This window comes from Delphinapterus leucas, chromosome 19, assembly GCF_059928025.1.
Source record: "Delphinapterus leucas isolate spDelLeu-1000000601 "Yukka" chromosome 19, BTC_Dleu_Yukka2, whole genome shotgun sequence".
NCBI lineage: Eukaryota > Metazoa > Chordata > Mammalia > Artiodactyla > Monodontidae > Delphinapterus > Delphinapterus leucas.
The window spans coordinates 67388197-67414009 of record NC_143147.1 but is presented as its reverse complement, the minus strand read 5'-3'; the positions used below and the strand labels follow the sequence as shown (position 1 = coordinate 67414009).

Genomic DNA, 25813 nt, shown 5'->3' with positions numbered 1-25813 from the left:
AAAAGTGTAAACACATTCTTTGCTTATGAGACAAAGAAAAACAGCAGGTGGACCGGATTTGGCCTGACCCCTGCTCAAAACCATTAATTCCCAGGTGTGCTGTGTAGCAATCCCAGTGACTTCTAATGATCCTCATATTTTCCAAATTCAATTCATGTAATTCACATTTATTAAAAAATTAGCACGGAAGGAATAAGAGGTGCTGGGAGTTTCAAGAAGGAGGTAAGGGAAGAAAGAGTCGGGGGGGGGACCTGAGGGGTAGGTGGCATCCTATAGGAAACAAACACTCATGGGGCATTGCACTCGAAAAAGGAACGAACTTAATACTTTACGTTGTCCTGGCAATTGAAAGGAAACATTAGGTTCTATGTAAAATCTAGGGACTGGTTTGCCAGGGTAGGGACTGACTGATTTCCATTTCATGATATTAGCTCTCAGTGGTACAGAGAGTTCTCGTAACTCCCCTAAGGATTAACACGGGCTTTGGGGATAAAGTGATGCACACATATGAGCAGATCACACAAACGAGCTGTACTCCTTGTGCCCAAGAATTTGGGTTCTCAGCCACGCTCTGCTCCCAGCATGCTCCGTCCTGGCGGCCAGTTAATCAGACTGATCAGGGGACAAGTGTAGGCACAGCCTTGAACGGGCAATGTTGTTCTAAGGCTCGAAAGGGTGCTTCTGCCTTTTAGAAAGGTGAAACTTGTTCTAAAATGCATGAAAAGACCTGTTCGACTTGGAAAAAATATCACCCGCTCCTGAGCAAACATTTCCTTTATGATGTAGATGCTTTCATGTCTCTTTCAAAGTCTTAGGTCACTCCTTTAGCTTTAGGCTTTGTCTTACATAAGAAAAGGGAAATGGCGGGAGGGAGGGAGGAGAAGGACGAGGTAGCTCTTCATAAAGGACCTTAAGCAAAGGATCTCTCTGGTCCTAAGGCTCCCTCCAGTTGCGAGAATGGAGCTGCTTCCCTTTTGCTACTAGAGTCACTCACCCGCAGTGCTCTCTTCCCATGTTTAACATGCCTAAGCACTCAGTGAGTGCTTTCTGAGTGTTCCTGACGAGAGATGTGCCTTGTCCTTTACTGAAGAATCATCTATATTGTCTCTTCTACTCTGGGCGCCCATCCAATATGAAGCTCAGATCTTGAATTCCCCTCCCAAAGAGCGAAAGATTTTAAAAAGCTGTCAAACAGACTCAGAAGACAGTGTCTGAGAGCATGTCCTAAGTTTGTCTTATAGCAATTATGATGAAGTGAAACAGTAGCAATGTTTTATTTTTCAATGATAAGGGGAAAAATAAAAAAGCATTATGGGAGGAAAAATAAGCTATAAGGATGCAAGAGCTCTTGAGACCATCATTTCATGTCTTTGATTCTGTGCAGACCTGTGCTCAGAAAAAAAATCTCCTGAAAGATAGTGAGTGAGTTTAAAAAAGCCCAGACTCTCAGTGGGAAACAAATAAAATCAGGAAGCCGTTCCTAAGGCTTATTTTGAATTTCTCCCACTGTCATGTTTAACAGGGAATGTACGTTGAGATATTAGCAATGACACTTAGCTTCAAATGGGAAGAACCTTTGTCCTTCCTGAGCTGAATGTTGCATGTGGCATACTCTCTACAGAAATTATTTTTGTCCTTCATCTACGAGAGCTAAAGTTCTGGCTTAGAAGCAGGATACTGGATAAAATTACAGATTCTTAAATAGACCTGGAAGGAACTTGAGAGCTTAACTGGAGGATCACTAATCTTGGAAACAACAATCTAGAATGTCCTGGTGACTTGAAGCAGTTTGCTCAGCTAGCTAGTGGATGCGCTAATTGGATCAAACAGTATTGGTGTAGGGTGTTTTGTTTTTTTTTTCCGATTTCAAAAATAGATCAGTTAGGTTCCCTTTATTCAACATCGATGGGCCTTTGTACACAGACAACAGACTCTTGTAGGAATGAAAAAAAAGACAGGATTAATGCTGCATCCCTTTTTCCATTGACCCAGGAAAGAGATGTATCCGAGTTCAGAGGGAATGGGATGTCCTTGTCTCGCCTCTTTAAGCAGATGGGGTAGGCTGGTAGTGAGGAAGGAGGGGAGACATTGTTCTCCAAGACCACGGGTCGCCTACAAACTGGATCGTGATTTGCCTTGTTAACAGAGGGATAGTGATTCCCAGGGCAGGTCTCTGTAGGTGCAACATCCATGGCAAGAAACAGGTGTGGGTCTTATCATTTGGGGCTGCTCCAGGAAGACAGGGTCATATGACAGGTGTAGACCTAGCACCTACGGAGAGAGGTAGGGGATCCCATCTGGGCTTCTGAGGACCAGGTGGGCCACACATACTTAAAAAACTCAGTCAAATATCACATTTTGTTAAAGATAACATTCACACGCCACTTCAAACTTAACATTGTCCTGCAAATTAAACTGTTTTGTTACAGTGTATTTGCAAGCACCCTTTTATACTTACATTCTGTAAATTGTAACTAATTTTAAAGACTGTTGAACAAAGAAAGGGATTCTCCTAACAAATAGGCAGATGGAAGATAAAATGCCATAAATCAGAACCCCCTAACTTTAAATTAGTGAAGACAGGCAATACCCTACCTTGACTCCCAGGTAAGTGGTCTTTCTGGGACACCAGGAGTTAAGTGCCATCCGACCAACTGTGTAGGTTAAAGCTTTATCTTCATTCTCGCTCTTCATTTATTCATTCTCTCTTATTCCATAGGACTTGAGAAGCTTACCAAATTATGCCTAACAAAGAAAGACGATAAATATTAGGGCGATCCAGGTCAAAAAATAAAGTATGAAGATAAGGCCAAGGGTAGTATTAACTCACATGAAAATGAACACCAAACCATTTTATATTAATGCTAGACATGGATCATAGATTTGATTCTAAATTTTCTAGTAGCTTGTGGATAATCAACATATAATGACTGTATGAATGTGTGTGTGATTCCATGTGTGTGTGTGAGCATGTGTGTGTGTGCACATGCATGAATGCACATGTGTGGATACACGCGTGAGTACATATAAGTGTGTGTGTGTGTGTGTGTGTGTGTGCCAAAGAAACATGCCTTTTTTTGCTACTGATAACTAAGGCATACGGTAACTGGTAGTCTTTGAGTTCACAAAAGATTTGCGATTTCAATATTACCCTATCTATACAGATTTCTCAACGAAAAGAAAACTTGCCCGTGCTATACAAAACAACAAATGATTTAAAACTTCAATCGAAAATAATTTAAATTTTAAAATCTGAGATTTGTGTTACTTTTTTTCTATAGATCGTGATTTGCCTTATTGAAATATGGCTCGTTCTAGCTAAAATGAACATGAACTTAACTCTTTGAGCTCACATTGGCCTGGGCCGGGTGGCCATGAGAAGATCTAACAGAGAAGTTTCAAAAGGAGACAAGGATGTCTATTCAGAATATAACATTTCTTACAGATCATCCCAATAACTGTTAAAACACAGCGGGTCATTTTGGCTATGCGGTAGCTGAAGGATTACAGAAATCAGAATCACTATTCATTTTATCCAGGGCCTCAATTCCCTCATCTCAAAAATGGAAGAATTCGTATCTACATGACTTTTTAAGTTGGCCTCTGAATTCTTTGCCTCTTTTTACTGAGAAGCTAAGTGGGCTACGGAATATCAGTCTTCATCCTTTCTGTTGTTGTCACTGTTTTCAGGACAATAACAATAGTACTAGATACTGTTATTGAGTATTTGCATTATGTTAGACTCTATGCCTCAAATAATTTTATTTCATCCTCACATTAACTCTGAAAAATAGTTCTATCATACTGCTCCAAAGGAAGAAGTAGGTTCTGTAACTTGCCAAGGTCACCCAAGTAGTATACAATTTGAATTCAAGGTTAACATCAAGAGCTAAAAGAACTTGGAGTTTGTTGATCCCATATTCTTTTGAAGCAATTCTTGACCACGTACTGTCAGCAGAAGGTTAGAAGGTGACGGAGTTAAAGAGTTCTGTGTGCATGTGACTGTGAGGGTGTTGAGGGATTATGGGTTAGATCTGATGTCACAGAAACGACCGGTCAGCTTAAGAAAGCAGAAGACACGAATCACTTCAAAATGATAGTTTCTACCACACCTAGCAGAGACACAGAGAACCAAAACTTAGAAGCGCAAAGTTGCATGCTTTGTAAGAGGGGAAAGTATGCCACGTCCTGGTGGGAGCAGAGCCGGCGTTCAAATCTGTGTTTTATGTACTTCTGTCTTCATCTTGATAAAGTAGCTTAGTTCCTTTATTTCGCTCTTCTTGTAAAAGGGAGTGGGGTAGAGATGGAAGCTGATGGGTGAGAGGTAATAAAAATTACCCATTATAAATGATATTTACAGCTGAGACTTAGAGATGAAAATTATTGTAAGTAAATAGTCATGTGGGCTCAGGAATGCGCTTGAAATTCGGAACCGTTGTTTTTCCCTGTATGAGAGACATAACAAGTTTGCCAAAAACCATAGTTTATATGCATTTGTTTCCACTGCTCTTTCCTAACCTCAGCAAACATACATGGACCCTAACCCTATGCTGTGTGTTTGCAGGAACGTACAAACACATAGCAATAGACTCTCCTGAAATCTCCACAAGTCCTAGCGGCAAGATGGTTAGAGGTGGTTAGAAATGTTTGCTCCGTTCCACCAACTTGCCTTTCTCCTCCACAAGTTCTCTGGGAATATTTCTCTTTTATGAGTTACAAGAAAGATTCCTGGCCTTAGAGGAAAGACAGATGAACAAATTAACCTCTACCGCATTACACTGGCTGCTTCTGGTCAGGCCACCAACCGAGACTAATCTTTCCTTCTCTTCCTCATATCCCTACATGAGGGAGGTGCTTTAATGAGGAAAACCATCATCAGGTTGAATATTTATTGAGAAATTGAGGCGTCGATGCTACTCTTCCCTTTCCCCTTAGCTCTGGATTAAAAGAAGTAAAGATTGGGAAACCTGATTGTGTGGTGTTTGGTACACATGGTGGGCTGCTCATCCATGGTTGCTGGCCTTGTTTCTGTTGCCTTTATCCATCAGATTGAGTATTTCCCATACATTTCAAATGACAATTGTCATAGTTCAGGATTTCGGTTAGTGGGTTCTTTGGGGCTTCATAGAGCAGTCTGATATGTGACTCTATTATCCTAAAGTTTAGGATTCCTCAGATTAGGATCCAAATGCTGACTCTTCTTCCTAGGCATGCTGATAGAAACAGAAAGGAGACCAAATGATGATGCAAAACCCTGTTTTTTACAAAATAACTTCTCTGGCTTGAATGCAGCACCTGACGGAGATTCAGACTTATAAAACCCCCTACTAAGTAACAGGAGATAATGCTTACGGAGGTGAAGGGGACCTTGAGAGGGAACATGATACAGCTTTTTGCCTGAATATCTAGGGTCAGATGGTTATGCACAGGAATTACATTCAAAATTATAATAACTGGTATGTTACAGGCATCAACCAATCTGAATGGACAGTGGTGGTCTGAAGAAGGATTCCAGAGGATCCACGTTGTTCCAGATGCTATAACCATTTTTTGCTGGGTACCAGAGATTGGCCAGGGATATAGCCAGGGTGACTGCGGTATTGCAAGGTAGTCAGGGGACCCAGGATAATAGCTGCGTATGAAGCAATCTGGCTGAATTTCAATATTTGCACAAGGAATATGAGTCTTCCGGAGCAATCCATACTGACATTAGCCGTAGTGACACACACCCTCTTAGAATGAGACTCCTCTCCCTAAAGTATTTTTCATCTAACGCAAAGTTCTTCAGTACATTTATGTGAAATCTCCCTAGATTAACTAACCATCCATTCTATGGTCCTCTTATAAGAACTCTTCACTTGTAAGAAAAGAGTAATTGCTTTTCATTTTTCTTCTCTTTTCTAAACAAAGTGCTGGAGCTAAGAAACCTTTGAGCTTTGGAGTAAGGCGTATGTGTTGGGGTCAGAGATACTCGTGCCCTGTGTGTCTGAGTGCACGATTTCATAAGTCAGAGCAAAACGTCTGAGTCCCTGGACAGTGTCTGCACACAGTGGGTGACCCACAAATGCATCGTGTCCCTCATTCATTTCGTCTGTGTCACACCGCAAGGATTGGTCCCCAGGTCTGATCTCCACTGTAATTCAACAAGCAAATTCTTCGAGGGACCGTGTTTAGAGAGCTTCCTCTTCATTGCGACCACTGCACCTAGAAGAGGACTGCGCACCCAGTTAACAATAAACAGCCACTGAACAGCTCTCCTTGGCTTTTATTCTTAGGATTTACTTTCTACCCTTTTTATCAGTTTTTCCTTTTTCCCGGATACAGTCCAGATTCTCAACATCCTTACAGTTCTCAACAACCTTCCAGGGACACATGTGTGAAGAATAAAACTGTGTCACTGGAATCTATCTGAATATTTTCAAGAGTCTGATTTCCTTAGCTACTCTCTGTAAATCTTGTTCATTTAGGCTGACCGAGCCTTCACGTCCCTTTCTGATTTATGCTTCTTAGACATTTCAGATGTCACCACAGGAATCCACACACCCTCTCCCCATCCAAAAACAGCTGTAGACGCTGAAGTTACCCAAGAACTCTCTTTAATTACTTTACTGATTCCTTATATAGTCATGCTGAGAGGCAGTGCAGGATAATGGTTAGAGGTACAGGCGCCAGGTCTCTGTTTGGGTTCAAATCTCTTCTTCCATTTACTAGTTTTATGACTTTTAGCAATGTAATTAATCCCCCAAGGCCCGTTTCCCCATATGTAAAATAAGGCTAGTAATAGCAGCTACCGTGTAGGGTCATTTTAAAGGTCATTTAGTTAATGCATGTAAGGAACTTAAATAGTACCTGGTAAATAGTTAGTACTCAACAAAAGTTAGCTGGTTATTGCATGTTACCACTCTTCCCTGTCCTTCAATTTAAATTAATAAGGCACACATTCTATAGTTAAATTTGAACAGTCAGATTATCTTGGAATCTCTGACACAAAAAAAACACCCACAGGGCTAGCACAAGGGTATTTATGGTGGCATGGTTAGTATTGTAGGAGATATTTCCACAACCTAAATGTCTATTCACTACTGGGGGGGGATCGGAAAATAAACGTAAAAATAAAAATATATAGACTATATACCTACGCTGGAGATTATCATACAACCATTTAAAATAATTCAATTTTTCTGAGATATGTTGTTAAGCATAGGAAAGCAAATTATAGAATAATATGTCACATAGGTAAAGATATTCAAAATACGAGCCATGTAGAATACTTGTAAATAAATATATAGGAAGCAGTCTAGAAAGATCCACACGAACAAAATAGTGATCACTTCTTTGGAAGGCAGAGGAGTGGGGTAGAATAAAATATTTTTGTGTGTTTTCTTTATTTCTGTATTTTAAAAATGTTAGGTAAATATACTTCTTGTATAGTGAAACATCAAAATAAGAATAAGTGAAGTTAAAAACAGAAAGTTACTTTGAGCAATTTGGTTCAGTGGCATTGGAAGCTATTGACTTAAAAAAAAAAAGAAAATGCCGAACTCTCTTTCTTTCCAGGATTGAGAGAAACATCATGAGAGAAAGTCAGTTCATTGACTGAGTCAACACAGGTAATGAGCTCAAGGAGGTTGAACCAACGGCATCCTTCCTTAAGCATGTGCCTATAAACAAGTCAATTACATGTTTTCAGATCAATACTAGGAAGGCTAAGCTGGGCTTCCCCGTGTGCTTTTACAATCAAGCCCCTGTACTTTAAGGAATTAAAATAAAACCCAGAGTTAAATCAATCTAAGGAAATAATCTGTCACTTCTCTATGTCTATGGAAGACCTTACTCCTTTCTATGGTTATGGGGTTTTACTGTACTTAGATTCCATTCCTTTCTTTAGTATCTGGGACCTCATTTCTCAATGGGGAGCTTTTCCAAATTGAAAGCAAAAATATCACTGAGTTTTTCTGAGTTTGGGAAATGGTGATATTCTGACTTTACTGAGTTTTTTCCTTCAATTTTATTTTTGGAAGGAGCTGTGAAAACATGCCCTGCTGTCGGTCACAAGCGCTTCTAAGGCCAACAAAGTGTTTATGAACAAGGACTGAGTCTGTGTTGCACCAGCTGTATTGTCCTGGTCACACTGAGAGATTGTAATCTATTTCGCGGACAGGAACTCTGGCCTTTGTTGTACTGAAAATTCTCATAAATTCAGACAAGGAAATGTGAGTAACAGCAATTTGCAAGCATTCTCCAGTGAAAACACCAGGTTTCCTGGGATCTTACTGAGGTTGGAGTGAAGCACTGCTCCACAGAGACAGGAGAGAGAAAGCATAGTCATCCCACCCCCCCCATTCCCCATCCGAAGTCTGGTATTGCTGCGGTGGCGGTATTGTTCCCTAAGCAGGGGCAGGCATGCTCGCGGTATTAATTGCAGGATGGTGGGTTCTGTTGCTTTGGTGTTGGGATTAGGGCTTGGCCACTGGTGGACCTTAAGTGTATCTTTTCTTCTCTGGGAGATGACTTGGAAGAGTATGAATATAATTTAAACGCACCAAGATATTCTTAAATTAAAAGAACCAACAGCCAGATTGGAAGAAATCAAAGCCTGCCAATTCCAAATACTGGGGGAAAATATAGAACAATGGAAACTCTCATTACACGACTAAAAGAGGGTGCAATTGGCACTATCATTAGAAATTAATTTCACTAGAAAGTTGAAAATGTGCACATCCTTCCTAGGTATACACCAAGAATATGAAACACATATACAAAGAAACATGCATTTGTCTGTTTCTACAATGTAATCCCATATAGATGTTAAAAGGATACACATGATAACATAGAAAATAAACAAAATGCTAAACTGAAAAACAACACACACACACACACACACATAGGTTCAAATCCCAGCTTTATCATTTACCAGGTGTATAATTTGGGGGCAGATTTTAATCTCTCTGAGTTTTAGTCATCTTACCTGTAAACTAGAATTAAGAGTAACCTCCTCAAAGATATTGTAAGACTTTAAAATAACTTGTCTAAGCAAATATTATGTGATATCACTTACATGTGGGACCTAAAAAACAGTACAAATGAACTTATTTACAAAACAGAAACAGACTCACAGACACAGAAAACAAACTTATGGTTACCAAAGGGGAAGGGGTTGGGGAGGGATACGTTGGGAGTATGGGATTAACTGATATATACTACTGTTATATAACATAGGAAAACAACAAGCATTTACTGTATAGCACAGGGAACTATATTCAATCTCTTGTAATGGAAAAGAATCGAAGAAAAGAATATAGATATATACAAACACATACATATCTGTATGTGTAACTGAACAAGTTTGCACCTGAAACTAACACAATGTTGTAAATCAGCTGTATGTCGATAAAAAAAGACCGAGCACATCTAAGAAGGACCTGGCATAGGTAGAGACAGAGGGCTCTCATTTTTTCATTTGTAAAACAGTGACAATGGAAGTGTGGCTAGATTAAGAATGTGGAAACAATGTGGTAACATTTTGATAAGGTAAGGCTACTATGCATGTGAAAAAACTGATGGCATTTAACACGGCAGTTGTGATATTACGTTTCAGCACCCCACAGATCTCCTTATTTCGTATCTGAGAGCCCATTAAAATGAAAGCAGTACAGCTGATTCACTTTGTTATGAAGCAGAAACTAACACACCATTGTTAAGCAATTATACTCCAATAAAGATGTTAAAAAAAAATAAAAGCCGATTGCTCTCATTGGAATATTTATTCCAATTTATTTACTGTGTGATCATTGCTTTTTTGCAAACGTTGCCGCTGATCTATCTAAATCCACCTCCAAAATAGACTGACCTCGTCACCTAGCCTTTGCTTGATTTTTCCCTTAAACCAGGTATTGAGTACTGATTGCATACCAGGCATGTTAACGAGGTACTGGGAAGACAAAGCGAAAGAAGATATGCTACCTGATACCTAGTATAGTTCGCAACCTAGCCGCAGAGTTGAGAAATGGAGGGACAACCGGAGAGGCAAAAAGTAATAGGGCAGGTGCTCAAGAGGCAAAGAGCTCTGGGAACAAAGAGTTAAAAACAGCTGATTTATCACCTGGTTCCCTGACCTGACGTGATTTACATCTATCGTAAGAATCTTCCGCTTGGGATCCGGGAATTCCGCATGCTCTTCTCACACTAGCTAGCTTATCATATTCCCCACCTTCTGCCAATCCATTACTCTTCCTTCAGTCTTTGCAAAAGATGTTAAAGACACCTGGCTTCATAATAATAACAGTAGCAGCAATCCCAGTACATTATTTAATGATATGAACTTGACTCTTGTATCCATTCAAAGCATATTCACCCTACTAGAACAAGGTCATGTCTCCAGTCTGCACTCATCTCAATTTTCTATGATCATCAATAGCATCTAGGTTAAAAAAAAAAACAAAAACCAAACAACCCCCCCAAAAAGCCAAAACTTTTATTTTATTCTTCCCCAAATATTTCATATCTTTTCTTAATTTAATATTTTTTAATTTTAAAGTATCTGGAACTTTTATTATAAGTTGCCTCTGGTTCACGTTTGCAACAGGCTAGTTTCTTAGACGTATAAGAGCAGAGAGTAACATGTTTCCGCCACCAACCCTACTCCCACCCCAAATCCCACAATGCTACGCCCAAGGTTGATGTAATGTTGGAAAATAGGCAATCGAATTTGCTTATTTTGTTGTCAGAGCTTGCAGGGTTATTGAAACGGACTGAATGAAGCATCTTCCCTATTTGTCTCATTGAACAAAATGTAATAGCAGGGAGAGTTTCTGCTAATATTCATGTTTAAAAAAATGAGCATTAATAAAATGTTTCTTACTTCCTGAGCCCCTTCATACATCTCAACTAGCGATACTTTGAACTGCAAAAGAAAAAAGGAAGAAGAAACAAAAAGATACTAAAGCTCCAGGTGAAATATATCCAGTGCACAGCAACAGATCTATGCTGGTTTTTAAAAGTTTTCTGTTTATTAACCCTCTTCGTCTGTCTCTGCCAGCTTGTGGAGCTATTCTATCCTCATTCCTCACTGTCGTGTGGGAGAAGAGCCGACTGTATTGAGCATGAATCAGCTACTAAAATAAGTGGCAGGGTAACTGGGATATGTCATTTGACCTTCAAATTTATTTCCTCTTGTCCTTATTTCATCCCTCTTTCTCTGCAACCTCTGCCTCTCTCTTTTCAGTGTACATTTGCTAAACAAATAAGAAACACATGTGACACCGAAATGCCCTTAAACCTATCCCTCTGAGATTTCTAGAAACACTCATTTGTGAAAAGCATGATAATTTCTTCATTTTTGTTGTAGCATAAACACAACCTGCAACATAAACATGCTTTGTATTTTTCCCTCTCCATTTTCGGCAGAAGCTCTGTCTGCCACTGGTCTTGTCAGAATATTGCTTCAATTTCAATCAAGGTGGAGATTGGGGAACAATATGTAAGTTTTATTTAGTCTCTTTGTAATATGTTAAAATACACAAATTGTTTAAATTGGCCAAAGCAGGCAATACACATTTTGAAGTATGATTGCATCCTTTCGTGTAAGCCATTTGAAATCCTTTTGGTGAACAGGCAGCACAAAGATACTCAAGATCTTCCTTTGAAAACCTCTAACGGTAGAGATGCTACGTATGTAGGTCTTGGCTTCAGGGTCTATTCACCCCTGTTGGAAAGACGATCCTGTTTGGAGTCACCAATTTTGGAGCGAGGAGACCAATCTGAGTGAGGGCTTTGCTGCTGCTCTATCATTTAGGGGTGAGGACAGCAGACAGAGCTGAGAGTGACAGATATTACAGGACATGACGGAGGTGGGCAGGTGTCCAAAGCAAGCACAGAGGAGGCACCTGTGAGTCTAATGCTTCTTGATTTGCAGATTCAGCCTCAGTTGTAATAATCCTGCACGAATAGCTAGAGTGAGTAAGAAAGAAAGAAAATGAAAAGGACAGAGGAAGGGAGGGAGGAAGGAAGGAAGGGAGGAAAGAAGGAAGGAAGGAAGGAAGGAAAGGAAGGAAGGAAGGAAGGAAGAAATAGAATGTCTCTCAGCTGGTGTAAAAATGCCCAGTATTTAGGAAAGGATGCCAAGTTTTGTCCTTTCATCCATAAACTATGAGTTTCTTTGGAGACACTATTCCTGATATCTGACAGGGGTGAATTTGACCACCGGGACACATGGGTGTTTATAATTCAGTTTCTCCCTAATCTGTTGAATTAAAAGGCAAAGACTAGCATTTATCAAACATAGGAAAGGAAAGGAAGTATTCTTTCTAGTTGACCTTTTATTTGCTTACATAAATAAAGGATTGGTGAGATCCTCTCATACAGAGGTAGAGAAGAATGAATGTTTCAGAGAGAAAGCAGAATCCAGAGGATGATGAGTTTGACTTCATCCTGAAAAGAGGCTGGGGATATAGTTAAAACATATCACAGCAAAATCGCCACATTGATGCAACCAGGATAATGCCCTGGAAGTCATGATCCATTCTCTAATTATTATATGACCTCCATATTTTTGGCCAGGGCTGTCAGTTTGCCAAAGCGTTGGTCAGGGGCTGGACTCCAATAAGTGTTTTATTTTCAGTTGTGCACTCGCCAATTAAAGTGCAGCTGCAACCTAGTTCAACCTGATCTGGTCAGAGAAGCGTAGGAAAAGTCAATTCGTTTTTCCACTCTCTGGGGCCAAATGGACATTTAGAGTAGAGAACATGTTTGTATTGGGGGGCGGGTGGGTGTCTGCGACTACTTGGTGGACAAGGTAAGACTCTGAAGGCTGAAACACCACGTTAACAGGAATCAATCCAACTGAAGTGTTGGGAAAAAAAGAATTTTTCTTCTATTAGGGTATAAAATTCAGGAGGGTAAGGTTTCTATAGTGATCGCCAGAGTACCTCACGACATACGTTTGGTACAGCAGGTACCAAATATTTGTTGAATGGGTGTCTGAGTGATGGACTGAAACAGAATCCTCGGTGAAAACATGCATCTAGGTAATCACATTCATTTTACCACTCACTTGCCCAGTCCCTCCCAATTTTGAGTTGTCAGATCACACTGTCCTATATTTGGAATAATAGAGGGCTGTCAATGCCGCAGATGTCTGGGTTAGCAATCCAATTGCCTCACTCTTCTGTAAATGCTGCCATCAAACAGTGGGTGAGTTCAAAATTAGATGAATCATCACCTCTTTTGTCACTTGGTTTGCCCACCTGCTGACAGGGAGAGATTCGCTCTTAATAAGAATCATCTCTAGGGAAGATAACACACTTCTATCTTTATTAGAAGCAGCTTAAGCTTGACCCTGGGGCAAGTTGTAAGGGAATTGAATGTTTTTTGCACCCTTATTTGCGACAAACAAAAATAACCTGTGTTTGAAAATGATGGATGGAAATGGAAATTTAGCTGTGCCCCTTGAAATATTTTTTACCAGTGAGTAACATAACCACCACAAAATTCTATGGGTTTTTGTTCCTGGGAAATTATCTCCCTACTATTTCCTAAAACTTTTAGGGAGTAATCATTAATCATAGAATAAAGTCCTAACTCAGCAAGGCCTTCAGGATTGGATATAATTCCTTGGCCCGCAATCTCAATACACTTTATATAATTCAGCCACGGTGGGCAGCCACACTTTCTTGTACATAACCCCCATTTCCCACTGTTAATAGAGAATGGTACAGAGGTTCCTTAAAAAACTAAAAACAGAACTACCATATGACCCAGTAATCCCAGTCCTGGGCATATACCTGGAGAAAACCATAATTTGAAAAGACACATGCACCCCAATGTTCACGGCAGCACTGTTTACAATAGCCAAGACATGGAAGCAAGCTAAGTGTCCATCGACAGATGAATGGATAAAGAAGAGGGGGTACATATATACAATGGAATATTACTCAGCCATAAAAAAGAATGAAATAATGCCATTTGCAGCAACATGGATGGACCTAGAGATGATCACACTAAGTGAAGTAAGCCATAGAGAGAATGACAAATACCATATGATATCACTCATATGTGGAATCTAATTTGAAAAATGATACAAATGAACTGACTTACAAAACAGACTTACAGATATCAAGAACAAACTTATGGTTACCAAAGGGGAAATGCTGTTGGGGGGAGGGGTAAATCAGGAGCTTGGGACTAACATACACACACTACTATATATAAGATAGATAACCAACAAGGACCTACTGTACAGCACAGGGAACTCTATTCAGTATTATGTAACAACCTAAATGGGAAAAGAATTTGAAAAAGAATAGATACATGTGTATCTAGAACTGAATCACTTTGCTGTACACCTGAAACTAATACATTATAAATCAACTCTACTCCAGTCAAATTAAAAAAAAAAAAAAAAAAATAGCATTGTCTCCACACCTGTGTCCATTTTTCCTACTGATTCATCAAACCTTCACTCCACTCATCTGATTCATAAGTATTTCCTAGGTCTCTCTGGCCATCACTAAAGTCTCCTTTTCCTGAGCTCCATTACATTAGTTTTCAACTTCATTTTTATCATTTATTACTTACCACTGTTATTTCTTATTTTGTAATGGAAGAAGTGAAAGGTTTGCCTCTGCCATTGCTAATTGTGCCAGTTTTGTCTTTCTCTGAGAGCAAAGATCATGCTTTTTGGTTTTTCTCATGCTCAGTGCTTTGCATTACTCCTTTTACAAGGTAGGAATTCAATAATTATTAGCTGAATTGAATTGTACTGAACTGTCCTTATGCGGCTTTTAATCTAATTGGGAAAAAAGCTAAGCCCATTAAACAACATTAAGAGAATGGCAAAGCATCAGAATTAAAACCACAAAAGAATGTGGTAGAGGATGAATATTTGTGTCGTGGAAGAATATAGCAGTTGTCGCAGCTGAGTACAGGTAACCAGGGGAGACTTTGAACGCACCTTTTTTGTTAAATCTTAAAGGGTTTCACCCATTGACTAACACACTAAATGAATTCATTTTTTTAAAAAAATGGAATACTTAAAATTTCGGAAGATAAAAGGAGAGAGACCATTTCATATATGTTTTACAGAAAACTAAATTGGTAGAATTCGGTTTTATCAGGACACTTTGGAAAGTCCGTAACTTTACTCCAATTATTTCACTTCAAGCAATCTATTCTAAATAGATAAACAAAAATGGGAACAAAGGTTTCCATACAATGATATTAATCACTCTTTTTTTATCCATACCATGATCATACTAGCCATCTTTGAATTCTTCTTATTCGCTGCATTCTGGGCTGCCTCAGGGTCTTTGACCTTGGTTGCTTCCAAGTTTTGGCAATTACGAATAAGGCTACTACAAACATCTGTATGCAGGTTTTTATGTGGACATAAATTTCCCATGTCTTTAGGTTAATAGCAGGGAGAGAGATTGTATGGTATAAGTATGTTTAGTTTTATAAGGCACTGCCACATTATCTTCCAAAGTGGCTGTACCATTTTGCATCCCGACCAGCAATGAATGAGAGTCCCTGTTGCTCCACATCCTTGCCAGCATTTGATGTTGTCAGTGTTTCAGATTTTGGCCATTCTCATAGGCGTGAGGTAGTACCTTGTTGCCTTAATTTGCATTTCTCTGGTGACATAGGATAGGGAGTAAATTTTCACATGCTTATTTGCCATCTGTATGTCTTCTTTGGTGAGGTGTCTTAAGATCTTCAGTCATTTTTAATCGAGTTGTTTTCTTATTGAGGTTTAAGAGTTTTTTGTGTATTTTTGATAACAGACATTAATGAGATACGTCTTTTGCAAATATTTTCCCCTGGTCTGTGGCTTGTCTTTTCATTCTCTTGTGTCTTTTGCAGAGCAGAAGTTTTTAAATTTTAATGAAGTCCAGTTTATTAAGCCTTTTTCTGGGGTCATGCCTTTTGGAGTTGTATCAAAAAGCCATCACCAAGCCCAAGGTCTTCTAGATTTTCTCCTAGGTCATATTCTAGGTGTTTTATATTTTTGAGTTTTACATGTAGGTCTATGACCTATTTGAGTTAATTTCGTGAAGAATGTAAGGTCTATGGCTAGATTCACTTTTTTTTTTTTGCATGTTGATGTTTAGTTGTCCCAGATTCCTGTATTTTAAGCATTATATGTGTGTGCGTGTGTGCGTGCCTGTGTATATATACACACATATAGATATCATAAGCATTATTTCTGATTCTCACTACCATCATATTTAAAGGCGTGTAACATTTTCGTCATCAGTGTTGTGCAGTGGAGATGCTTTCATTTCTTAGCAAAAGAAACAACATTTTCGCACATAAAGTGTTTGTATTTCAGATCATTTTCGTAAGGCATATTTGCAGAAGTCCAATTATCTGGTCAAAAGGTGTGATCACTCCAACGTCTCTGATATATTTTGCTGCTCGCACTAAAATGGCTTTTAGTAATTTCAAGCACCAATAGTGGATTATGACATCTAAAAGACTAAAAAAAATGCCTTTCTTATGTTTTATTTTGCTTGTATTTATATTGAATCTTTCTATCATGTTGGTTTACTATTTGTAGATTCTCTCTTATAAATGACTTTTCATATTTTTGTCCAGATTTTTTCCTGGTCAGACATGCTTATATTTTTAATAAAGTTATATATAGCTCCTTTCTTATCCTGTTTTGTAAAAACAGTTTCCCATTCTGCTTTTTACCTTTTCATTTTTGTTATACTTTTAACATGTATATATTTGAAATCTTTATGTAGCGAATATTGATTTGTTTTTTCTTTCTGTGACTTTATCACTTACTTGTCCATTGAGGAACATTTCCCTTCCAGGTCATTAACAAATATTCATTTGTATTTTCACCTAGTTTTTCTTGTAAAATATTTAGCTTTATATATATATCTGGATTTAATTTACTATAGGGAGAGATTTGAGAGACTGAATTTTCCATTTTTCAATTTGTTAACCATCTATTCTAATATGTACTTCATTGTGAATTCAATGACATTTTAAAATAACATAATTGGAGTTCACATTTATGCCTTATTGACTACTGTTGAGCTATGTTTTAAGCTAAATTAATAAATCAATGGCTACTCTGATCAAAAGAAGCAATTTTATAAATATTATTTGAATAGTTTATGTATATATTTGGCTTACATACATAACGAAAGTTTGAAAAGGAATCTGTCCTCAAACCCAGGAGGATTTGCAAATGGCTGTTATGAGCTTTTAGATTGTTCTATCTCATTTTCGTTGGCCTTTACTGCTTTTTTCTGATTCACTCATTAGAAGATGTCAATTTTAGTATATTTTGTAAACTCGGTAAACAAACGAACAAAAAGCATATATCGTTCCTTGCAGGGGTGGGGTGGATATTAATGACAAGTAAGATATATGGCTTTCTTATGAATAAGACAGGAGAAATACACAGAGATTTTTTGTTAAAATAATGGACCAAGGGAGCATGATGTGAAAAATGAAGATGCGGGGGGTGGTGAATGAATCTTGGAGCACATCTGGCTCAACTAGCTCATCAGATTGATAATAAAAAGTAGCAGTGAGTACTAGTTCGACATTATTGGCACAGGACTGTACTGAGTGCTTTATCTCTCATTTATTTCTCAAAATCGTCTCCTGCGTACTCCCAATTCACAAGTGAGGAAATGTAGCTGTGCTGCCATTGTTTCAACATGCTCATGAGGCAACTGATCACCAACGAAGAGAAATGACTTGTCAGAAATTACAGAGTTGAGTCAAGACTCTCAAAAACTCTGATAGGGTTATCCCCAGTGCAATTTTTATTTTGTGTGGCTGGTGCACACAAAATACATACACACATACACAAGTCCCTATTTCCTGATAAAGTCATTTATTTAGTTTGTATAGAATCTTTGCCGAATCTAATTTTAGGTACCCAAAGTATACAATGCACCGATACAGAAGTGTAGGAATACCTTTATACTCCTTTAAAGATCCCATACCGTATACTGGTAACTCGCACAGTTGTGACAGATAGAAGTACAATAATTAATCATGATTAATGGTCACGCTCATTCTTGCCCTCTCTTGCCAAATCTGTTCAATGGAATTAGATGATTCCTTGTGCCCCATGTTGCTGTGATGGGCTCAAATTCTGGCTGAGTTTCATGTGGTGTCGTTATATCTTGCAGTTATCACTGTCGTCTTCTCCATGAGCGATCGTAGCTCCCTGTGGGAGTGACTTATTATGCCAGGCACAACATTTCATCTTTCTACTCTGTTAATGATCTCAAGGAGTGCATCACTATCACCTTTCCTCTCCACCAAAATCCCATTAATCGCCGTATCCCACATGTGATTTACATGGAGGGAGTATGTTATCCTAGGGTGCAGAGCTCTGTGGTAATCAAACTGAGAGTTAATCTTTTGTATCTCCTGCAACTTTCTAATTCTCAGTTTACGTATCTGCAAAATGGGGCTAAGGATCCACAAAGTCTTCAGGACTTTATAGATTTACATTTATGGCACACAGTTGTTTCTCGGGAAAAGTCGATTCTTTTCCAAAGGCAGATTTCCTTCCACAGAAACTAGATATCCCCTGAGATCTTGCCTGCATTGTCTTTGTGGCCAACTTCTGACAGAATCAGTTCTCTCAACGTAATTCCTCCTACCATATTAGTATGATGTTCCTAATTAGGTCTTGATATGTTGGGAAAGGTCCACAACAAGTACTGAGCATTTATATAACCCAACCTAAGCTTGCTTATTACTCCAGGGAAAGACAGCTATAATTTTCCATTCTTGTCTAGTTGTTTTTTTTTCCCCTATTAACATTATTTGTTGAAGATGGAATTTCATAGGAGGAACAGGGTTGGAAGGGAAAGAAGTATTCAGCTTATCACAGTCACAGAGCCATCTCTGAAGGCCTTGGAGCTACACATGTTTGGGGCCAAAATTTGGTCTTCATTCTAAACTTTCTTACATCTTCTCTTGGATACGCAGAGCAAAAAAGTCAGAGAGACTAGAGCAGATAGATTTTTACAATGGCAAAATCTGATGGAAAAGACTCTGGGCTCATCATTCAGAGAAGCCATCTGTGCCAGAGGAACTGTCTGTGACAGAGGGAAAAAATAAATCATTTTCAAAAACCCCATTGCTCCAAAATCTGGTCCAACACCACTGTCTTGAGTGCCAAGTATTCTATCTGGCAAAAGCAAGTCATGGAAAAGCACAAAGGCAATTTACCCAATTGGCCTGGGCAGAAGGTTTATTCTTCAATTATTTTTTGTGAGTCTTCCCTCCGAGTGTGGTTCAGACAGTTCTGCACAAGGATCGGTGGCTGGGCAGGGCTCAAGTAAGCGAAAACACAACTCAGGATGGGTAGCAGTGTAGTTTGTAGCAGTTTAGTCTCCCTCCGGTTTAGAATTCCTCCTCCCTAACAGGTTAACCCTATTTAAAATCATGGTTTTCAAAGAAGAAATTCCTGATACAATCATCAAACAGGACCCAGAGTAAGTTGAGGCTCAAACTCACCATTAGGAAATATCAGGGACCTCTGAAAATTTACCATCTCACAGCCTCAGTTTCTAAATGGACTGCTGTGGTGAATGCAATTAGTCGGTGACTTCCCCATCTCTATAATTTTCTCTTATTTTTAGGCAAAGGCTCCATTTTACAATGTGTCTACCTTCCCTTCAGTATCCTTGGAAACCAGCCAATCCAGTGGTATTGCCACGTTGGTGAGGTGACCTGTTTCTTGGGAGATTGCCATTTAGAGGATTAAAATGCTAAGGCCCCCAAAGAAGGCATTTTTCCAACAGCAGATCGATGTATCAATACGTACCGTTCAGAGAATTTTCTAGAAATTTTCTTAAGAACAACTGGGTACATGTCATGTCATTTCAGGACTTGGGACACCCAGCTCTGATAGAGATGCTGACCAGCATACTTTCTGAGCTATCGTCAGCTGGTGATTTGCACCGCGTGGAATGCATGTTCTGTACTCAAGAGATGTGAATCACTTGCTCAATTAAAAATAGTATTTCCCTAGCAATTATTGGCTCAAGAATGGGAGTAAGTCGTGGTGAAATTGTGGCCATTTGCTTTCCTATCCTGGAAATGTGCCTGCAGTTTTGTGACAGTCTGTACACATATTGATCGATTGGTTTCTCTGAAACATCAGCCCCAAAGTTAATGGCTACAGAGTCTTCCAGGATTTCCTTAAAATTAGGCCAAGCCTTTCCAACGTGGGAGATAAATGCATGCTTCTTATTGTAGAATTTAGGGAGAAAGTCACATGCCAAGAGAAAAGCATACTAAGGACCTAGTCATAAGCATTCTTCACCAAATTATACCTGAGTCTTGTTTTATTTACTCAAAACAAAGGAATGTCATTACTTTACAGGATTATAGCATGGAAATTATCTAATCAATGACGACCTCCAAATTTCACAATTCAGCTTGAAGAATCACTTTATGCTAATTATCTGATATGCCCATTCCTTCAAATAATGCATTCATTTTGCAAATCTTTATATCACCAGTGTGTCAGTTAGTCTACAGAAGGTGGGGGTACACCACTGTGATATAAAACTTTAAGATGTTCATCATTGCTTGAGAAAAAGGCATATACATGAACACGTATGAGACAAAGCATATACATTGAGAAGGGAACAGAGGATAAATCAGCTAATTTTCCCATACAGATTTGATTTCTGCCTTTAGATTTGAAGCATGAAAAATATAAGAAGTAGGAAATGAGGGTAATTCTAGACAAAGATAGGAACATGCAAAAGACACTGACTTGTGAAAGCTTGGGATATTGAGGGAAGTAGCTCAAGGGTTCAACATGATTGAACATAGAAATACATGGCTACCAAGGAGGTTGAAAGGGGGCTTCTATGCTCAGGAAAAGCATCTTGACTCGATTTCTAGGTTATAGGTATTTATGGAAGAATTTTAAGCAGAGAAATGCTAGGATCCCGTGTGCATTTCAGAAGGATGAAGCATGACAAAGAGACCCTACAGAGGAGAAAGTGGAGACAGAATAACAGGTTGGGCAGTAGGAGCCCCCAAAAGAATGAGAATTGGGGTCAAAATTAAGATGAAAAGCTGGGCAGACAGAACCAAGAAGAGGAAACTGTTCGCTAGCTATTTGTAACAGAAAGGGTCAAAAAGTTTCTAAGTTGGGTGATAGTGGGTGTGTGTGTAAATGTTGACCTCATTAAAAATAGAGAATACAGGAGTCAGAAAGGATATTTGCTTTAGATCCACTCCGTGTTTTGGATTACTTCAACTGCTTGGTGATTTACGCATTAATATGCATTGATTTATTTAGATGGATGCGTTCCTGTATGCAGTTGGGAAGGAGGAAGGAACGTGACGATGCACTGTTTGGTGGGGAGACAGATGCCTTATCCTCTTGGACAACTGTAGTATTTCCTGGATCTCTCTTTGTGAAACGACTTCAATTGATTCCTCCCATCTTGTATCTTTTCAGTGACTATTTTTGAATCGGAATGTTAGAATTTACATTTGTTCTCTTAAATGTCCCTGCTCCCGTCTGGTGGGATCACTTGGAATGTTGATTCTGTTGTGTCTTATGTTGGATTTATCTTCCACTTTGTGCCATGCAAAGTTGTGGGGCAATATTTGTGTGTACAAGATTTTATCCAAGTGACAGATGCAGTTTTTGCTGAATGACATCAGGAACATGGTGCTGTTTGTACAAAACTAATAACCTCACTCCAGTGAGACGTCAAGAAACAATCACTTCTTCCAGTGGAGTTATTCTTCAGAAGCCATAAATCCACTACAAAATGCTGTAATTTAGACCGAGGCTGTAAAGAGAGGCTATATTGAGTGTGTTTTGCTTAAATCAATACCTTGTAATTTCACACGCCTGACCTATCAAAATCCAGGGCGGGCGGCTGTAAATCTACTTCCCATTCTTGTTGATTAATTATAGCTTGATGTCCTTACATAAAGTTCAAAATGATATTTCTGCTTTCACTGTTTATCTGGGTACAGTAGATTAACATAAGGGCGAATCAAGTTTATTATTTCAAAAAATGATTACGCATGAAGAGATCCTTGTACTGTAATCTTGATTCAACTATAATCTAGTAATGTTATATTTTATTAATGAACTAAAATTAGCTGTAATCCTCATTATCAATTGAGTGCTTACTACATGTCACTCATTAATCACCCAAATTGCTAATTTCAGCTTATTCTCATAACAATCGTATGTTTTTGGTACCATATGGAGGCCTATCATCTGGACGAGGAAACTCACACTTAGAAGGGTAGTTTCTCAAAAATTTTGGGTAGCTCAGTCTATTTGAACCCAGATTTACGTATCTTCGGAACCTAAACCTTTCACCGGAGAGTATAATGACATCTGTTAACAATCCATGGCAATAACAAACAAATAACATTTATTTTTCAGAGCTTTTGAGGTTCAGGAGCTTGCAAACACTCTCAAAATCCAAAGTCTTATAAACACAAGATGAATTCACAGATGAGCAGATAATGGGATAAAACACACTCTCGTATTTACATTTTCAAAAATACTGGACAAATAATGGGGCGATAAAGTTCAGAGATAGACATTTTCCAACAGACGGAAGAAAATGGTGGGTTTTCTGTAAGCATGTCTTTCTGGTTGGTCTTTTCCAACACGCTTCCAATTGTTGGAGACACTTGAAGTATTGATAGTGTGCTAAATCGGACCGTCTTGTGAAAGCTTGTTCTGTATTCGGTCTAAATTTAGATTCAATATCCATCCCAGTAAGGATTTGAAACTCTAATACTTAACTGATTACTACTCCTCCCTCTAAATGACACTGTAGGTCTTGCTTCCTTCAGGCTAAGACATTGGGGATGTTTTCCTCATCCCTCTTGTTGAAGGGGGGTTGGGGTGGATGGTTATACAGCTTTGTGGCTACTCATGGGCCAAGTGATCAGCAGTTATCTTCAATATCTAATTATAAGCTATCTCCCCCAGCACAAGGACCACAGATACATTCCCATTTAAGTGCAAAAACAGTTTCCAAACCCCACATGCTAGAAATCTTAGGCATGTACATTTTCACTCACTCCCTCCTTTTTGTCTCTCAATTAGGGCAACTAGACAAGACCATATTGGTATTCCTTACTTTCAATCAGTGTCTGTGGAATTCTAGCACATATAAAGAAGACAACAGATCAACACCTATCTCCCTGGGAACATGTTTACTTCAGTTGAAGAAAAAACAATACCACAGGACATTTTACTATTTCCAGGTTTTTTTGTAACCAGAGAACTTAAAAGAAACAGTCTTAACCACGGTGAACCAAAGAGGAAATGATGGTGAGAAGTCAGAGTTTTGAGGCATTAAGCAATGACCTCTCAGAAAAAGAAAGAGTCTTACAAGGAGGGGGAAACTTGGGAATTGAAATATATTAGACAAGGCAGCCTACGGGGTAAAAGAAAAAAGAAAGGTGGGTAGTTTACCATGAGATTGAGAGAAAGTCCTGAACGGCCCACTTCTCATAATAATAGAGGAGGTGACACAGAGCTTCATATTCAAAGGACTTAATGAGGACAAACAGAGGAGTATGAAAAACAGAACAAAACAAACACCTCAGTCGCACGGCTCCCTTTGCATCTTCTCTCATTGCTCCCACCTGCTATAATTTATCACTCACTCAAGCGTCATGCGAGGGGCACCCTTGCAGATTTGGCTTGGCTCGGGCAGAGCCATGTGACATGCTGGAGACACTTCAAACTTTTCTCAGCTTCCCCGTGCTTTGGAGCTACATGTCTGTCAACTAAGATAGCTGTTCAACCAGAAAGTTTTCCCCAGCTCTTTGCTTTTTAAAGGAGGATGGACTTAAACAGTTCTTCCTATCTGGGCTTTTCACACATCCAGAATTTGCTTTGGTAAAGACAGCCCGGCAAGTCGGGGAGGGGACCCCTCAACACCTAAAGAATGTCACGCACGGTTATCTTCCTCCCGGTAGGTATCACGTCTCTAAGGATCTCAGAAATGGGGACAGTTCAACCAGCTCATTCCAAAAGAGGACAGAGTTTATTCTTCAGAGGCAGCAGGGAATGAATGAAACTTTCTGACCAGGAGTCGGGGTCAGGCTTCCTTAAATTGGGTGACCCGGACCAAGCTACCTCACCCCTCATGACTTATAAGTTCTGCATCCAAAAATGAATATATCAATGCTTTTCAACCTTAGGTGCTCTTCAGACACGTACATACTTGTCGAAATAGCTATCCAAACAGTAAGACCCTGTGGTATTAACAGTGCAATGGACATAGAGATTAATAAAACACAATGTATATTTTGTTAGTTCTTTTTAAAGCTTATTACCATTTCATCAAAAAATAATCCACTTCTGGTTCGACCGTTCCTCTCAGCTCCCTGCTATATTCCGTTACTCAGCCGATTTTACACAATTGCCTTCCTTCACCTTCCTTCTTGTGAGTTGCCTCTTTCCCCTCTACAGAAACTGTGACTCTTTCCAGGAGTTTCTGAAGCTTTCCTTTTGCTAAATCCCAATGACTGCATTTTGTCTAAACATATTTCCCCTGACTCTCTGAGAAGTAAACAGAATTTACCCCCTCTTCCTGTTGAAACTCTCCCCTTCCGCCTCTCATTCTGCATTTTTCAGTTTCTGTTCTTAATTGCTGACTTCTCTTTTCCTGTTTCATCTGGGGAGTCTTCTTTCTTCTGGCAGCCCTAGCTTTGGTCATTTCCCAAGGGTGCTTCGCCCCTACTCATCTTTCTCTAAGTTCTTCCTTTCAGTTAGGTTTCAGTATCTTTAGCCATCACTCGTGGGTTCACAGCTCTCAAATTCCCAAGTTCAGCCTCAACTTCTTTTGCAAAATTCAGTCCCTGTTTTCACCTCTCAGGTGTCTAGAAAACGTTTGTTTTTATATGGACAGCCTGTCCTCTCTTTATATGCGCCAAACAAACATATCATGTATGTCTTACAAACCTTCACACATTCTTCAGCCTTCAAAACTGTTTTGATAACTCTCGGTATTTTGCTTTTCTGTATAAAATTTTGAATCAGTTTGTCAAATTTTACACACACACACACACACACACAAACATAGAAGGATTTTGATCCGGGTTGTGTTCAACGTATAGACTGATTTGCGGAGAAATAACATTTTGATAATATTGGGTCTTCCTTCTGATCGGTAAATATAGTATATTTTTCCATTTATGTAACTTATTTTTCAAATTGGACTTCTCACATCAATGTTCTATAGTTTTTAGTCTTCAGATATTGTGTATATTTTGTCAAAATTATTTCTAAGTATTTCCACATATTAATCATAGTTCTAAAAATTCCCTATGTGATATTTCTCCCATCAGTCTCATCTCTGAATCTGGCTCTGTTTACTGCTTTATCTCTGCTTTTTCTTCCTTCCTTCCTTCCTTCCTTCCTCCCTTCCTTCCTCCCTCCCTCCCTCCCTTCCTTCCTTCTTTCTTTCCCCCCTCATTCTCTCCCTTCCTCTTTCTATCATTCTTGTTTGAAGACTGGACATCAGTTACATACAACAGGAGAGATTGACGTAAATACCAGCATGTATGCCCTTAAATGAGCACACCTATCTTTCTTCCAGATTGTTCGTGCGGGTGCTTGAATCAATCTAGTTGGTAATCAAGCAGATTGGGCTTTGCTGTTGCTAATTGCCTTAGGTGAACAGAGACTTTAAATTCCTTCTGTGCCGGGCCGCCATGCCGTAGTGCCGTGCGCAGAGGCTGCGTGGCCCGAGGCTGCTTCTCAGCGTGCCTGCTCCAACCTAAGCGTTCTGCGGGTGCCCCACGATATCAACAG

General features: G+C 39.2%; 1 protein-coding gene across 1 annotated transcript in view; it reads left to right on the top strand.

Annotated features, from left to right (window-relative positions):
* Positions 1-25813, top strand: part of KCNJ2 (potassium inwardly rectifying channel subfamily J member 2) — a 404418-nt gene that overhangs the window by 83877 nt on the left and 294728 nt on the right. Inside the window, exon 2 of the transcript XR_016389076.1 lies at positions 1-25813. This exon is cut by the window's left edge and continues 77858 nt beyond it. The gene's annotated coding sequence lies outside the window, so the exon portion shown is untranslated.